At 48.1% G+C, this 17,500-nt stretch overlaps 1 protein-coding gene across 5 annotated transcripts in view; it reads left to right on the forward strand.

Annotated features, from left to right (window-relative positions):
- LOC139756874 (inter alpha-trypsin inhibitor, heavy chain 4-like) overlaps positions 1-17,500 on the forward strand; it is a 457,935-nt gene that overhangs the window by 111,421 nt on the left and 329,014 nt on the right. The gene's annotated exons all lie outside the window — the stretch shown is intronic.

A 17,500-nucleotide genomic window follows, 5' to 3' on the forward strand; every position in this document is an offset into this window, starting at 1 on the left:
GCTGTGTTGGATGTTTATTGTTAGTGAAGGTTGTCGATGTGTGTGTGTGTGTGTGTGTGTGTGTGGGACCACTTGCAGCAGGGGTATACGCAGTTCAGGTGTGTGGTTTGGGCGTCTGGGGAGGAGGTGAGCGTGGGGAGGGTAGGCAGGGCCTGGGGAGTAAGGTTGGACCATGTCAGCCCTCGTCAGTGTGTGTGGCCAACCATGGTACCTGGTGATGGTAGTGGTGTGTGTCTTGCTCATGGCACCTCCCTCGCTGCTGCTGCTGCTGCTGCTCATCCATGCATCATTGCATCACTCGGTATTACACTCTGCGTCGCCACCTCTTCTGGGTTGTTCGCGTTTATCAAGCTCTTAACTGGGGGCATCCGGACGCCTTCTTGTGGTCAATTGACAGTGGTGTTTGTCTAGCGTCGTCTGCGTCGGCGAAGCCATGTCCCCATCTGGACTGGCGGATCTACGTACTACATTGTAGGGTATAAACATCTGCCTTGAGAGACCTCCCCAGCCCAGCATAGCGACGGAAATTTTGATAATATGTTGCACGATTTACGGTTGTTCTGGTGACCTCCCTGCCTTCCAACCTCCCTCGTAGGGTCGAGCAAGTTTCGTCACGGTTCTCTCGGTGATATGTGGCGTGCCCAGCTGGAGGTAAAGGACGCTCGACCCGCGTCTTCGTCAAAGGCATTACTCGCGTTCCTTTCCGTCATCACGGTGCATTACGTTCCTAGGACTCTGGTGGTGATTGGTAGGTATTCCCTCGGCCTCGGTGGCCATTCGCTCTTTATTCCTTGGCCTCCGATGGTGATTGCTATTTATTCCCTGGTCCCAGGTGGCGAACGCTGTGTGTTGTTTTCTTCGCTGGTGGTGTTTGGTTTGGCCTTCGCTGCTGCTGGTGACCGACTGTCCGTCCAAAGCACTCGATACGTCGCGTGGCGATGATATGGATCGGAGGGTTCGACACGGCCCAGTCAGGGTTTAGAAAGGATATGGTGATTCCCCCTCACTTAGAAAGGAGATGGTGCTACCCCCTCACTTAGAAAGAAGATGGTGCTTCCCCCTCACTTAGAAAGAGATGGTGCTTCCCCCTCACTTAGAAAGGATATGGTACTTCTCCCTCTCACGTGAGAGTAGATGTGGTATGGGGGAATCTCACGAAGTGAGCGTTAACATCTGCTGCCTTTTATGAAGTGGGTGGACCTGGGTCTGGTGCTGGCGGTGAGGGAGGGCGTGAGGTATGTGGAATGTTGAGGGTCTTGGTAACGTGAAGGGGGGATCACCTGCGAGTTTCTGGAGGAGTGAACATGGTCGACATAAACAGCTGGCGAGTGACCCCTCCTATTGCGTGGGATGGAGTGGAGTGGAGTGGGTTGTCTAGATAACTTGATACTGTGGGGCAGACGGCCGAGGGATGTGTATCCATATACATTGTCATTTGCGACAGTCTGACACGGTCCTGTGTAAGCGAGGGGCGGCGGGATGCGACGGGCGGAGAGTGCACATTCCCACGATGGTCATAAGAAACATCTGGGTCGCAAGGCGGTGGTTAGGTTCATTTCCCGTCTTGGCCTTGAGTCAGGACGCAGCTGCCTCTGTGTGTGTGTGTGTGTGTGTGTGTGTGTCCTCCTGCAGCGTCTTGACCCGCGTGTCCCGACGCAGCACACAGCAGCAGGGTCATGTGTATCCCCCTCCTACGCCAACAGACCACAGACGCCCCACCCTCGCCAGGGTTTGCGACATCGTGTATTAAAGGCGTAGCACAGGGATGGGGGGGGGGGGTGCTGGCGAGCCAGCTCGCGTCCCTAGAGCGTACCGTCCTTGTCCTTCGCCTTGCCGTGGTGGGGAGGTCGTGTGTACTTATGTCCTTTGTGCTTGGACTTATTTTTCGTCCTGTTCGGCGTCGTCGTTTCCCTCCCCCCCCTCCCGCCATTTGTCGTCCATGACATCGTTCATGCTCGTGGTTGTGTCGTTTTCCGTGTCCCCTTCGTCGTCTCTGGCCCTAGTGATGTTTTCGTCCATTCGTTCGTCTTTTGTGTCGTTTTTCGTCTGTTGTCGTCGTCTTGTGTAGTTTTTCGTCCTGTTGTCGTCGTCGTTTATTGTGTCTTTTTCGTCCTGTTGTCGTCGTTTATTGTGTCGTTTTTTTCGTCCTGTTGTCATCGTCTTTTCTGTCGTTTTTCTTCCTGTTGTTGTCGTCTTTTGGGTCGTTTTTCGTCCTGTGGTCGTCGTTTTTTGTGTCTTTTTCGTCCTGTCGTCTTCGTCCATCGTCTGTGTCGTTTTTCGTCCTGTTGTTGTCGTCGTTTCCGGTCATGTTGTGGTCGTCGCTGGGCTTCCTCTTCGTCCGTTCGTTTCAGTCGTCCTCGGCGGGTAACGTCGCCTGCCGTTTGTGCCTTCGTCATGCGTGTGTGTCGTGTCATTCATGAATATATTCTCCTCATCAGTTAGAACTCGCTGTTAACTCATTTAACTCCACATCTGCACACCGACCACCGAACTAACATTAACAGTTACGAACACACATTAACCAGTGATAGTTTGTGAGATGTGTGTGTGTGTGTGTGTGTGTGTGTGTGTGTGTGTGTGTGTGTGTGTGTATGTGTGTGAGCGTTATCTCCGGCGTTTGTGATGAGATTAATCTCGTTTTTCTTTTTTTTTTGAGAGAGTTGTTGAGGATAAGAGGCGAAAGCGGTCTTGCGTTTTTCCTCTATCTTACTGGGTTTCTCTTGTGTCGCTCTCAGTTCCCCCCTTCCCTCTCTAGAGACTCTATCTCTCTCTCCTTTGAATATACACACACAAAAAAGCCAGTGTCTGACAACAGTGTACGCGAACCCAGCAGGTGAAATAACAACACCCCTCCGCGCCCCCCGCGGTATAAACGTTTAAACGCTTTAAAGGAAGCCGTGTTGGTTGGGTACAGACAGTCCCAGATGATCATGAAACCACCCACCCGTCCCCCCAGCTGTGCGACCCGCGCGCTGGTCTACAAGATACTGTATATATTAGTTGCCTCGTACCGTCTCCGCTGACGCGAAGATCAATAGTTCGTCTGTGGTCGTGCGATGTTGGTGTGTGTGATGGTTGAGGAGTAGAGATGCTGCACAGACACGCCTCTCATTATCAGCATGTGAAGTGCATGGGGGAAAGAGATGAGATCTTCATGGATCGTGAGTTGGGTATTCGATATGATACTCGAATATTCTCTCTCTCGTATGAAATTCAAACGTCCTGTTTTTTTTTTTCATTATTATATTCCAATGTTCTTTCTTCTCTCAGTGAATTGAAATTTTTCTTTGTTGTTATTATTATTTTTTTTTCGGCTTATATTCGAAAGCGGTAAAGTTTGCATGGTTTGGTCGTTTTGTTGTGGAGTCTGATATCAAGTGTTGAATTCCGTTGCATTCTTACGGTACAAGTATTGCCCTGCATGGGCTTTCTGTCTCCATTCTCCCTCCCTCCCCCCCCTCTCTCTCTCTCTCTCTCTCTCTCTCTCTCTCTCTCTCTCTCTCTCTCTCTCTCTCTCTCTCTCTCTCTCTCTCTCTCTCTCTCTCTCTCTCTCTCTGTGTATGGGTGTGTGGGTATGTGTGTGTGTGTGTGTGTGTGTGTGTGTGTGTGTGTGTTATGTGTGTGTGTGTGTGTGTGTGTGTGTGTGTGTGTGTGTGTGTATGTTATGTGTGTGTGTGTGTGTGTGTGTGTGTGTGTGTGTGTGTATGTATGTGTGTGTGTGTGTGTGTGTGTGTGTGTATGTGTGTGTGTGTGTGTGTGTGTGTGTGTGTGTGTCGGGGTTTACCGCTGGTCTTATTTGCTTTCGATGAAATTATACCCCTCACCCACTCGTGGCCTCTTAACGCCTTACATCACGCTAACACCCCCATCCTCACGCATTATCCTCACTCTTTCCTCATACATTTTTTTGTTTAACTCTTCCTTCTTTTCCGCATGTTTTTTCCCCCTCATAACGACTGCGCCCCCACACACCCCCGGCTCTTGTGAGCCTTCGGTTCTTCCTCCTCAAAACCTCACACTCATGTCTCCCTCTCTCTCCTCTTTATGACCTTACCTGGACAAGGCGCCCTTCCAGAGCGTGCGTGCGTGTGTGGAGCCTCGGATAAGAGGAAAGTCTTGCGTCCGTGTCGGGTTGGGTCAGGAAGGAACTGCAGATGTTCGATATCTGTCCAGGATGATATGGATTGATGCTCGAGATCAACATGGTCTCGCGGATCGGCTTTTTCGAGTCGCATCTTGATGTTTAGGAAGTGTTGCGTGCGGCCGCGCGTCCGTCGCAACGCCAGGCGTGCGGCCGCGCGTCCGTCGCAACGCCAGGCGTATGGCCGCGCGTCCGTCGCAACGCCAGGCGTGCGGCCGCGCGTCCGTCGCAACGCCAGGCGTATGGCCGCGCGTCCGTCGCAACGCCAGGCGTGCGGCCGCGCGTCCGTCGCAACGCCAGGCGTATGGCCGCGCGTCCGTCGCAACGCCAGGCGTGCGGCCGCGCGTCCGTCGCAACGCCAGGCGTATGGCCGCGCGTCCGTCGCAACGCCACGCGTGCGGCCGCGCGTCCGTCGCAACGCCACGCGTGCGGCCGCGCGTCCGTCGCAACGCCAGGCGTACGGCCGCGCGTCCGTCGCAACGCCAGGCGTGCAACCACGTGTCCGTCCCGCTCAGCTGCACTTGACCAAAGAAGGCTGGAGACACGTGCTTAAAGATGAAGGCCCTTGGCTCCTGGCGAGGCCCGCGTCGGACACATGATACTGGCAGGTCGTCCTGGTTATCAGCCTTTTATCTCTACCATGATACATTTTCTTCATTACTAGTGTTGTTCACGCACTTGTACCCGGAAAGGATTGGATGAATTCACAGAAAATGCCATAGTGACGTTGAGTAACAGGTGTATTTATCTTCATATAACACGACAGATGTAATCATAATTCCTCTGCTTCTAATTATATATATATATATAATGTTCAACACTGTTAGTCACACAGCCGTACCATGATTACACGTTGTGCGACGTCGTATTTAATGAAGTAAATCCGACACCTCGCAGCCTGAAGCGTTTATGGTTGTGTTGTTCCTCAACGTTGGCTTCGTATTTTTGAAAGTTCATCTCACTTGAACCCTGTAGTGCCATAACTTGAACCTGTTGTGCCATAACTTGAACCTGTTGTGCCATAACTTGAACCTGTTATGCCATAACTTGAACCTGTTGTGCCATAACTTGAACCCTGTAGCACCATAACTTGAACCCTGTAGTGCCATAACTTGAACCCTGTTGTGCCATAACTTGAACCTGTTGTGCCATAACTTGAACCTGTTATGCCATAACTTGAACCTGTTGTGCCATAACTTGAACCTGTTGTGCCATAACTTGAACCGTGTATCACCATAACTTGAACCCTGTAGTGCCATAATTTGGACCAGTAGTGCCATAACTTGAACCTGTAGTGCCATAACTTGAACCGTGTATCACCATAACTTGAACCCTGTAGTGCCATAATTTGGACCAGTAGTGCCATAACTTGAGCCTGTAGTGCCATTACTTGACCCCAGTAGCACCATAACTTGAACCGTGTATCACCATAACTTGAACCCTGTAGTGCCATAATTTGGACCAGTAGTGCCATAATTTGAACCTGTAGTGCCATAACTTGAACCCTGTAGCACCATAACTTGAACCCTGTAGTGCCATAACTTGAACCCTGTAGTGCCATAACTTGAACCCTGTAGCACCATAACTTGAACCCTGTAGCGCCATAACTTGAACCATGTAGTGCCATAACTTGAACCCTGTAGCACCATAACTTGAACCCCGTAGTGCCATAACTTGAACCCTGTAGTGCCATAACTTGAACCCTGTAGTGCCATAACTTGAACCCTGTAGTGCCATAACTTGAACCTGTTGTGCCATTACTTGAACCGTGTATCACCATAACTTGAACCCTGTAGTGCCATAACTTGAACCCTGTAGTGCCATAACTTGAACCCTGTAGCACCATAACTTGAACCCTGTAGCATTATAACTTGAACCCTGTAGCGCCATAACTTGAACCCTGTGGCGCCATAACTTGAACCCTGTAGTGCCATGATTTGACCCCTGTAGCACCATAACTTGAACCATGTAGTGCCATAACTTGACCCCTGTAGTGCCATAACTTGAAACCTGTGGTGCCATAACTTGAACCCTGTAGTGCCATAACTTGAACCTGTTGTGCCATTACTTGAACCGTGTATCACCATAACTTGAACCCTGTAGTGCCATAACTTGAACCCTGTAGCACCATAACTTGAACCCTGTAGCATTATAACTTGAACCCTGTAGCATTATAACTTGAACCCTGTAGCGCCATAACTTGAACCCTGTGGCGCCATAACTTGAACCCTGTAGTGCCATGATTTGACCCCTGTAGCACCATAACTTGAACCATGTAGTGCCATAACTTGACCCCTGTAGTGCCATAACTTGAAACCTGTGGTGCCATAACTTGAACCCTGTAGTGCCATAACTTGAACCCTGTAGCGCCATAACTTGAACCCTGTAGTGCCATAACTTGACCCTGTAGTGCCATTACTTGAACCCTGTATCACTATAACTTGACCCTGTAGTGCCATTACTTGAACCCTGTATCACCATGACTTGAACCCTGTAGCGCCATAACTTGAACCCTGTAGCGCCATAACTTGAACCCTGTAATGCCATAACTTGAACCCTGTAGCGCCATAACTTGAACCCTGTAGCGCCATAACTTGAACCCTGTAGTGCCATAACTTGAACCCTGTAGCACCATAACATGAACCCTGTAGTGCCATAACTTGACCCCTGTAGTGCCATAACTTGAACCCTGTGGTGCCATAACTTGAACCCTGTAGTGCCATAACTTGAACCCTGTAGCGCCATAACTTGAACCCTGTAGTGCCATAACTTGACCCTGTAGTGCCATTACTTGAACCCTGTATCACTATAACTTGACCCTGTAGTGCCATTACTTGAACCCTGTATCACCATGACTTGAACCCTGTAGCGCCATAACTTGAACCCTGTAGCGCCATAACTTGAACCCTGTAGTGCCATAACTTGAACCCTGTAGCGCCATAACTTGAACCCTGTAGTGCCATAACTTGAACCCTGTAGTGCCATAACTTGAACCCTGTAGCACCATAACATGAACCCTGTTGTGCCATAACTTGACCCCTGTAGCACCATAACATGAACCCTGTAGTGCCATAAGATTAAAACATTAATGTGGAAGTCATTCTGGAACAGGCCAGCAAAACGTAATTATTCCCGTATTTTTGAAATTCATTGTTTACGATATTCCCTCAGCTGTAAGGAGCCCTGGGTTTGGCTAAGGCACATGGCATATATATATATATATATATATATATATATATATATATATATATATATATATATATATATATATATATATATATTTTTTTTTTTTTTTTTCGTAGACAGTGTCGGTCTGAACTTTTAAGACACCGCTGAAATAGTGAGTTGGTGAAGAGGGTGATAGAAAACGAAGGATTGGTACCGTACCACCCCTTCAAAGACGTGGGTGACTGAACTATTCCACACCAGAATTAAATTCGGTGATTCTTCTCTTTCACTGGTGTTGACGACCACCATTACTGTCCACATTAGCAATGAACCTCCTCCACCACCACTGGAGTACACCACAATTTGAATTTTCTTTAAGAAGTTTCAAGTTAAAGTTGAGAGTTTCGCCTCATTAAACGTGGGTGAAAATGGGTCGAGGTGTATTGTTGTTATACAGGGTGTCTCGCAAGTTGTTGGACCCGGGGTGGAATTGGTGACTTGAGTACAGGGTGCCTCATAATGTCTTGCTCAGGCTTATCCTTCCTTCCTCCCTCCCTCCCTCACACATGCATCTCTTGGTCACCTGTCATCCACGTCTGATTAAAAAAGCCCAGATTACCCACACACAGATCCGTAATATATATTGTTACTTTTTGTCTTTTAGCTGCTGCTTCTCTCTCTCTCTCTCTCTCTCTCTCTCTCTCTCTCTCTCTCTCTCTCTCTCTCTCTCTCTCTCAGAACATGATCTCCAACGCTTGCACACTTCCCCTTGATGCGTCAAGAAGACCCTCCACCTCCACCTCCCCCACCGCCCCTCGCGTCTCTCTCTGCAGTCCGCATATAACACCCCCCTCCCCCCACCCTCTCTTCCCCCCTCCTCCCCCCCCGTGCATCATGGGGTAGATAACAGTTCCGTGGGCGGAGATGCCGAATCTATAGCGACCGTATTTCTTCTCTCGCCGCCTTTGCGGAAGTGAGAGAGAGAGAGAGAGAGAGAGAGAGAAAAAAAAAGAGGGATTCGAGTGGGTGTATTGTCGATTTTGAGCCTGCCCTGGCTGATGAGGGAGTACTGATAAGATTTTTTTTTTTCTCTCTCTCTTTTGCTCACTGAAGCCCAAGCGTCAGTGGCTGATACATATTTTTTTTGTGTGTAGCTGTTTCGTGTTCCTATCCTGGTGGCGGAGGGACTGCGTCCCTGGGGGAGGGTTGCTTGCGGGTTGGGGCAGGGTGGTTTGGATCAGATGTTGGTGATAGGAACACGGACGGTACGACCCTTCTTGGAAGCACGACGGTACGACCCTTCTTGGAAGCACGACGGTACGACCTTTCTTGGAAGCACGACGGTACGTTCTTGGGAGCACAACGGTGCGACCCTTCTTGGGAGCACGACGGTACGACCCTTGGGAGCACGACGGTGCGACCCTTCTTGGGAGCACGACGGTACGACCTTTCTTGTGAGCACGACGGTACGAGCCTTGGAAGCACGGCGGTACGACCTGTGAGCAGAATGGTACGACCGTTGGGTTTGAACAATCGTCTCTGGCCTTTCGCCTTACCCTTGAGGATCAGGTCGAAAAGCCTGTGCGTCATACCCAAGGGTCGTGCCGACTTGCTTTGCTGTCGCACCGTCGTGCTCATGGGTCGTACGCTTGTGCTCAGGGGTCGTACCGTCGTGTGCTCTGGTGAATTTCAGTAAAGACGCGGAGGAGGGGGGGGGCGTGTGGACGACATGAGTCAAACTGAAGAGAGCAACAGCAATGGGTTGTCCCCCCGCGTTATATTTCTCTCTTGTGTCTCCCCTGATGATGATGATGATGTGATTATTACACGAAAGTGCACTTTGCAACTTATCGTGTTTCATTTTCCCCGTGGACTCATAGGAATATATATATATATATATATATATATATATATATATATATATATATATATATATATATATATTATGTATATATATATTGGAGATTTGTATGTTCTAGGAAGGTGCGCGCTCATATGCACTTTCTTCATATATATATATATATATTTTATATATATATATATATATATATATATATATATATATATATATATGTATATATATATATATATATATATATATATATATATATATATATTTTTTTTTTTTTTTTTTTTTCTTTTTTTCTTTTAAACTATTTGCCATTTTCCGCGTTAGCGAGGTAGCGTTAAGAACAGAGGACTGGGCGTTTTTTGGAATATCCTCACCTGGCCCCCTCTGTTCCTTCTTTTGGAAAAATAAAAAAAAAAAAACGAGAGGGGAGGATTTCCAGCCACCCGCTCCCTCCCCTTTTAGTCGCCTTCTACGATACGTAGGGAATACGTGGGAAGTATTCTTAATCCCCTATCCCCAGGGATAATATATATATATATATATATATATATATATATATATATATATATATAATGTGTTTGTGTGTGCGTGCGCGCGTCCAAGTGGTGGGTAAATAGACGGTGGAGAGGCGGGAGGAGCAGAGGACGAGACATGCGGGGAGTCGGGAGGTAAGCAAACCCCGGCGTCATGTGAGACGTGGTAGTGGTACAAGGCTGGCTGCTCCCACCCCAGCCCGTCGCCGACCGTCGACGTCAGGCAAGCAAAGCCTAACCCAGCGTTGCCACATCGTGTTAGAGTTGTCGTAAACCTCTCTTTTTTTCCTTCCCTCGTCTTTTTTTTTTTATATCGTTCGTGTTATTTGTCTCTGTCTTATATATATATAAAATATACACATATATTTATATATTGTGGAGAATGTGTTGGAGTGGTAGGTTATGGAAGAGAGTTACGCTGAGGATTATCCATGGAGGGTAAAGTGAGTTTCAGATGTTCCTTGGGAGTGGCAACAACATTTCTCGGAAGTGAGGATGAGACACACTCATGTCCAGGGCAGTAACCCCTCCTCTCACACCCCCTTCCTAACCCCCTCACCCCCAACCATACCGCATCCCGTCACCCCACCCCCCCTTCCACCGTACCTACAGGGTGTACAGGGAATACACACACACACACACACACACACACACACACACACACACACACACACACACACACACACTCACTGTGTGGCTGGTTTGGACAGCATGGAAAATATGGTCTTCTTATCCTCGTATCTGAGAGAGAGAGAGAGAGAGAGAGAGAGAGAGAGAGAGAGAGAGAGAGAGAGAGAGAGATGGGGGGGATATCCAGTAGAGCCTGGTTGAGGGAGCTGCTCATGGTGTACTGAAGTGGTTCGGGTATGTAGAGAAGATGAGTGAGGAGAGACAAGCAATGGTGGATCTCGTGTGTCAGGAATTGAGCCAGTCCGGGGAATGATGAGACCCAAGGAGTCGATGGGAAGATATGAGGTATCGGGGCCTGAACGTTCCGGTGGGGATGGAAAGAATTGGACTGGTGTGGTATATGGGGGGAGCGACTGGTGTGGTATATGGGAGGCGAAGTAATAGCAGTGCGCTGAGTCTGAGCAGGGCGACTGGTGTGGTATATGGGAGGCGAAGTAATAGCAGTGGGCTGAGTCGGAGGATATGAAGTAGTTCTATGGGTCTTCGATGGTAGTTTGGACAGGGAGGTTGAGCGAACGTGTGCTCGCGCGCAAGTTCGTGAGTTCCCGACGCCGCCTCCGCCTCTCCGCTGGAGGGAACAGCTGGCCGGATCCGATCAGTAGAGCAGGGAGTAGGGAGAATGGTGAACAGTAATGTTAAGTAAGACCAGTTGGTGGTTGTGGTTGTTAAGACCAGTTGGTGGTTGTGGTTATTAAGACCAGTTGGTGGTTATTATGTTATTGGGGGGAAGGGCGGAGGAAACTGAGATCATTATAATTAATGAAAGCTTTTTTAGAATTAGAAATAAAGTAAATACTGCCTAAAAAAGAAAAAGTGTGTGTGTGTGTGTGTGTGTGTGTGAGAGAGAGAGAGTTGGGGAGAGGAGTAGTATCAAGGGGAGTTTTGATGAAGGAGGCTCATTAACTCGTAATAGGAGTAATTAGGTGGGGCGTGAACTGTTTAGCCAGACCGCGAGGTGGCAGGGGGGAAAAAATAAGACGTTAGTAAGTGGGGGGAGAGAGAGAGAGAGAGAGAGAGAGAGAGAGAGAGAGAGAGAGAGAGAGAGAGAGAGAGAGAGAGAGACTCGCGCACCCCGAGCTGGGGGAGAGGAGAGGGGAGGCGCTGCCTGCCTGGGGTTAAACACGAACGTATACGATCTGGGGAGGAAACCTCCTTACCCCCTCCCCTCCTTTCCCACTCCCTCCCACCCGAAGATTGGTAAATATTGCCCTGTTTGGGGAGGGAATTGAAAGGGGGGGGGGAAGGGGGAGCCCGTCAGGGAATGGTGTGTGTCAATACATACATTTGGTGTGTGTTGTGTTGTGTTGTGGGAGGGTCTTCAGTAAGGCAGGGGAGGACCTGGGGGGGCGGGGGTAACGTAACGTAACAACTTTACCCTCAAGTGTTACGTGGAGGTGGTGCACGCGGGGGGGGGGAGGAGGTTGGTTGGTTAATGTAGGTGGAAGACGAGGGAATAGTGGGGCGCGTGGTGTTCCTGGAGGTGAGGGAAGAGAGAGAGAGAGAGAGAGAGAGAGAGAGAGAGAGAGAGAGAGAGAGAGAGAGAGAGAGAGGTAGAACGGTAACGTGTGTTCGATAAAAGCAAAAGAGAGGAAGGAGCAATGGGGATGGAAGAGGGAGAGAGAGATGCTGAGGAGGAGGAGGAGGAGGAGAAGAACTTAGACGGGAGGATTAGTGGGATCTGGGAACATACGTGGAATGATAAGACGTCCGGAGAGATAAGGGGGGGGGATCGTCGAGAGAGAGAGAGAGAGAGAGAGAGAGAGAGAGAGAGAGAGGAAATCGGATGCTAACGATGACAGAAGGAGAGAGGTGATGCTGAGCAATCATGAGGGGGGAATGAGGAAGAACGGAGGTGAACCAGGAGCTGCGGAGAGGAAAGATGGGTAGAGGAAAGCTGGGGAGGAGATAGAAGGGGAGATGAGAGCTGCTGGGGAGGACACAGAGGGGACAGGAGAGAGCTTGGGAGGAGACAGAGGCCAGGAGGGGGACAGATGGGAGGGATGAGGTACGGAGACGGAGGAGACGTAGGGATGAGACAAGATGGCAGAGGCCAGCTGGGGAGGAGACAGAGGAAATTGTGTTCACACATAAACAAATGTAAGAATAATATGTAAATAAATGGAAATAGTATGTGAAAAAGTGGAAGATTGTATGGAATGAGAGGGAGAAGGAAGTTAAGATTATGAAATTGACTGGTTAATGGATAGGAACTGATACAGTGGTACATCATTTGCACGGTAGATCAGGACACGTTCGTGGAGACATACAATGCCTTTTTGAACCTGCTGTCGGTTTCGCTGCCCCGGGGATGGGGGGGAAACTGGATCCTCTTCTGATAGATTCAGAGGAAGGAAACTAAGTGGTGTAGGGGGGTCGTGGCTGAGGGGTTGTCAAAATGCCGGAATTATTATTTTTTTTTTTCCTCTTAAGCAATTTATTCTTTATCTACGGGGCATGTAGACCCCCATGGCAAGGGAGTGGCTTATATATATATTATTTTGCTTCCTGTAGTTTATGTTATGGAGACGACCACACGAGGATTGGCCGTTATGATGGTTTGTTTGTTTTCACACTTTCTCCTGTCCTTCAAGCTGTGAGAGACATGTCTATAAACACGTCAGGAGCTGTGATTAATCTTTTTGTCTTGTGTTCTCCCTCATTTCTTCTTTTCCCCCTCACCCAAGATGGCTTCGAGGAAGGGCACCTTGTATAACCTGAACCTGGCATTGCTCATTCAGGGATCTTTACTGTCATATTTTGAGACCTGTCGTGGAGAGAGAGAGAGAGAGAGAGAGAGAGAGAGAGAGAGAGAGAGAGAGCCAGCACCTCCACCGAGAGGGCGTGACTGATGAAGTGACGCCAATATGGACGACCGAATGATCAGTCATTTCTGAGATGCGTTTTTTTTTTTTTTATATTTGTGTTTTGTTTCCTGTCGTCTGGCAATTATACTCCGGAGTAATTATTTTTTGTTATTGTTGTACCTTCGCTACGTGAGTGGGAGAAGGTAAACTCATTAGCGGCCGCTTTTATGTACCCTCCGCTGGGGGAGTAGGCCCGAGGGAAGGAGGGAGGAAGAAATTGTTAATTGTGGTAGTGGTGGTAGTGGGTGGTGGTGGTGGGGGATATCGCGGGGTGTTGAGGCTGGGCAACGAGGTGTTGGTAGTGTGTGTGTCGACATGATGGTCGGGGTGGTTTGTGGTTAGCGGTAGTGGTAATAGTAGTTGTAGGAGGAGGAGGAGAAGAGGCCTGGCAAGCAAAGGGTGCTTACTTTGTGTTGGTGGGGTGTGTGTGGAGATGTTGAGGGAGAGATGAGAACCGTCTCTATGCGGGGAGTCGAACCCTGGCACTCTCCAAGTTGATGCCGTGTTATCAGATGCGTGACTTTATCGATTGCGTTCACTGTATTTATTTGATTTATTTTGACTTGAGAACACATTAGTCACACTTGGGTTCGGGCAAGACACGGATGAAAATAATCCTGGATGATACAGATAATTTAGATAACTTTTGTAGCTTCTGTTCTTCATTATCATCTCTATGGTCAAGGGCGAGAATATTGTGTGTGTGTGTGTGTGTGTTAGGGGATGGGGGACAGAATTTTGCCTCAATTCGTCTTGAGACCAAAATATACTCGAACACATACCAGACATACCCCACAACCGGGAGTTTACCGTGAGAACGCAGCTATATGTGATCAGACATTCAGCGGTGTAATTTCCATGTTAACGAGTTTGATTAAGGGACGGGACGAGGCTGGTGGCTGTGGGGCTGTGAGCCTCAGAAGACCAGACGATATGGGATATGATGACCGCCTCCTCCACTGTCGTATTGAGACGTTGCGTACGACGTGGATGCATGCGACCTCCTCCTCCTCCGTCGCCTGTTGATTAGAAATCAGATGTTTGTAGAGAGCTGTGTGTGTGTGTGTGTGTGTGTGTGTGTGTGTGTGTGTGTGGTGTGTGTGTGTGTGTGTGTGTGTGTGTGTGTGTGTGTGTGTGGGGCGCTTGAGACGCCACGCCCCTGCTGTGACAGGGGTCTGAGGTCAGGCTCTCTTTGTGAATGCAGTATTATCAAAACTGATGGATATTTGCGACTTGGACGCTATAGGAAAAAAGAAAATGCGGACAGTTGTGCTGCCAGTGAATGGATGGGGTGTATTGTGGCAGGGGGGCGTCATTCCCGTGCACCCCCCGAGTGATGGATGGTAGTAACACAGCTTGGCTCTATATATCAAAATGAATGACACAGCGTCCTGCGTGTTCATTATAGAGTGGCAGAAGCGGCGCGGCGCGCGCCCGTTAGCATTGTGTATGTGTGTGTGTTTGTGTGTGGGGGGGGGGGGGGGGCGCTGAAAAATAATGTTCATATCTGTTAGATTGGATGTCAATGCTTTGTTACTGGGTGGGGGTGGGGGGTTAAAATGGTGCGGGTTTTGCTCAGTTGATGCTGCTGGTGTTGTGTTGCTGTGTTGTTATGGGGAGGTGTGTGTGTGTGTGTTTGTGTTGCCTACATGGGGAACGCACCCTACTACCACGCCCCCTTCTCCATTCAGCACTACGACTGTGGTTCCATTTTAGGATGGGCTGGAGACGTTAGGTTGGCTCATTAGCAAGACCTGTCGTATGTTCGCCATTAAGGATATCATAATTGGTATGACGAGCGTGATGGCTTGCCTGATCACTTCAGGATGGCCTTATGCGATTGCCTGTGAGATGGTGGATTGGTCTGGGAGAGAGAGAGAGAGAGAGAGAGAGAGAGAGAGAGAGAGAGAGAGAGAGAGAGAGAGAGAGAGAGAGAGAGAGAGAGAGGCCAAGGAAGTGAGGTAAACAGCGGGGAAGAGATGCTCAGAATGCGATGATATGATTGTTGGAAATATACATTTCAGACGAGAGTGCATCTCACCTTTCTCTCTTTCGCTCGCAGCTCTACTTCGTCATTCCACCACACTCTACCCTTCCTTATTATTATTATTATTATTATTATTATTATTATTATCTTTATTATTATGCCATTATTATTATTATTATTATTATTATTATTATTATTATTATTATTATTATTGCTATTATTATCATTATTTTTTTCATTATTATTATTATTATTGTTATGATCAGAGATGGGTCAGGAGCAGAGGGTGCGGGCTAAAGAAATAGAACACACTGCTCAGGATAAGACAGCGAAGAAACAACAGAGGCTTTGTGATTCGTTCCTTGACCCGAGTGTGGAGTTGGAGAGGGAAGACAATGGTTTTGCGTCCTTGGGAGGTGTGCGTGCAAGACAATACCACTCTCCCAGAGTGAGAGTTTCTGGGGAGGGGAGAGAGGGTGGGAGGGAGGGAGAGTGAGCGTGGAAGCCTTCTCTTCTTCTTCTTCTTCTTCTTCTTCTTCTTCTTCTTCTTCTGCAGTGGACGGGTGTAGCAAGGAAAGACACCAGCCCGGGGTGGGGTGTAACCCGACACGACACACTCATTTTCGCTCTCGCCTCCACCGGCTCTCCCGTTACAGGTACACACATTTTACTGTGGTCTCTCCTCCCACCTCTCTCTCTCTCTCTCTCTCTCTCTCTCTCTCTCTCTCTCTCTCTCTCTCTCTCTCTCTCTCTCTCTCCCCATCAGTGTCTTTAACACTCACTCTTACATTCATACACACACTCATTCTCTCACTCTTTCTCTCGTTAAGTTAAACCTTTTTGCGTGTTGGTCTGTGTGTGTGCGATCGTGTGTGTGTGTGTGTGTGTGTGTGTGTGTGGTGCGTGATCTTGAGGATCGTCCAGCAGGGTGCGAGGCTACACAACGCACCCCGGGGCCCCATTGTCCCTGGCTGGAGTGTGTGTGTGTGTGTGTATATATATATATAACCCCCCCCCCCCCTCTTCCCGTGGGAATTTCTCGTCACCCGTGGGAATATCTCGTCACCCGTGGGAATATCTCGTCACCCGTGGGAATTCTTTCTTCGCAGTGGGCTTAAACCAATGTATGTTTTGTTTGTTTCGCTCGGGAACCCTTGCGTTCCCACCTTCCTCCGGTAACACACACGAGGCTTGGTGTCGCTTCTCTCACTTTTGTTTTGTGGACTCTATCCTCTCTCTCTCTCTCTCTCTCTCTCTCTCTCTCTCTCTCTCTCTCTCTCTCTCTCTCTCTCTCTCAGTTCCTTGTATGGGTTTTCTCCCGTCACGTAGCATCGGGAGTGGTTGCTCCTTTTAGCCACGTAGCTTCGTTGGCAGTAGCTGTCTTGTGTCCCTCTCGGAACAGCCTTGATGGAAAAAAAGAAAAAAGAAAAGTAACAGTATTTCAAGGTAACTCGGTGATGACAACCTCTTCTTCAAAGTAACCGTGATGAAAAGTAACATCATTATGATTTTCTTCATGAAGTAACTCGTTACTATGTAACAGCCTGTCCTCAAACTAACCATGATGAAAAGTAACCGTTTCTACGGTAACTGGAGGGAGATGGAGTCTCATGTAGTAAAGTATCCACACGTTCCTTAAGGCTTCATGGTTTAAGTAGCCAACAGGTTATCCCTGAGCAGCCTCCTTCAAAAGTAACAATTTCTGAAGTAACTCTAAATACCTTATCATACCTATTTTCCTCATGTTGTTGTAACTTTTAAGAAGTAGCAATTATTTGGATTTGGAGTTGGTACGATGGGAGTGGAAATGTGCATGTTTACCTACACCGCAAGTTAAGTAAGTAAATATGTAAGTAAGTATGTATGTAAGTATGTAAGTAAGTAAGGAGACGATTTTGTATAATGATCTTTAAAAAGTAGCATTTACTTTTTTTTCTTAAGTAGCTTCTTTGAGGGAGGGTTTGTGTGCTTAGAAAACCTCAAGAATACATTGCCTTCTTAGTGACCAGATCTCAAAAGTATTTCTGGGGAAAAGTAATACATTTTTTTTTTAATTTAAGTTGTGCCGATACATGAAGCGACGGGTTTGGCCTTGGATGAGTTTTGTGATAAAGGTTTGGGAAATTGATGGATGATGAAAGTGTTTGAAGAGGAGATGACGACATATGAAGCTGTAGATAGATAGATAGATAGATAGATAGAGAGAGAGAGAGAGAGAGAGAGAGAGAGAGAGAGCTGCATCATTTCTATGAATTTTCCTCTCCT

This window comes from Panulirus ornatus, chromosome 23 (assembly GCF_036320965.1).
Source record: "Panulirus ornatus isolate Po-2019 chromosome 23, ASM3632096v1, whole genome shotgun sequence".
NCBI lineage: Eukaryota > Metazoa > Arthropoda > Malacostraca > Decapoda > Palinuridae > Panulirus > Panulirus ornatus.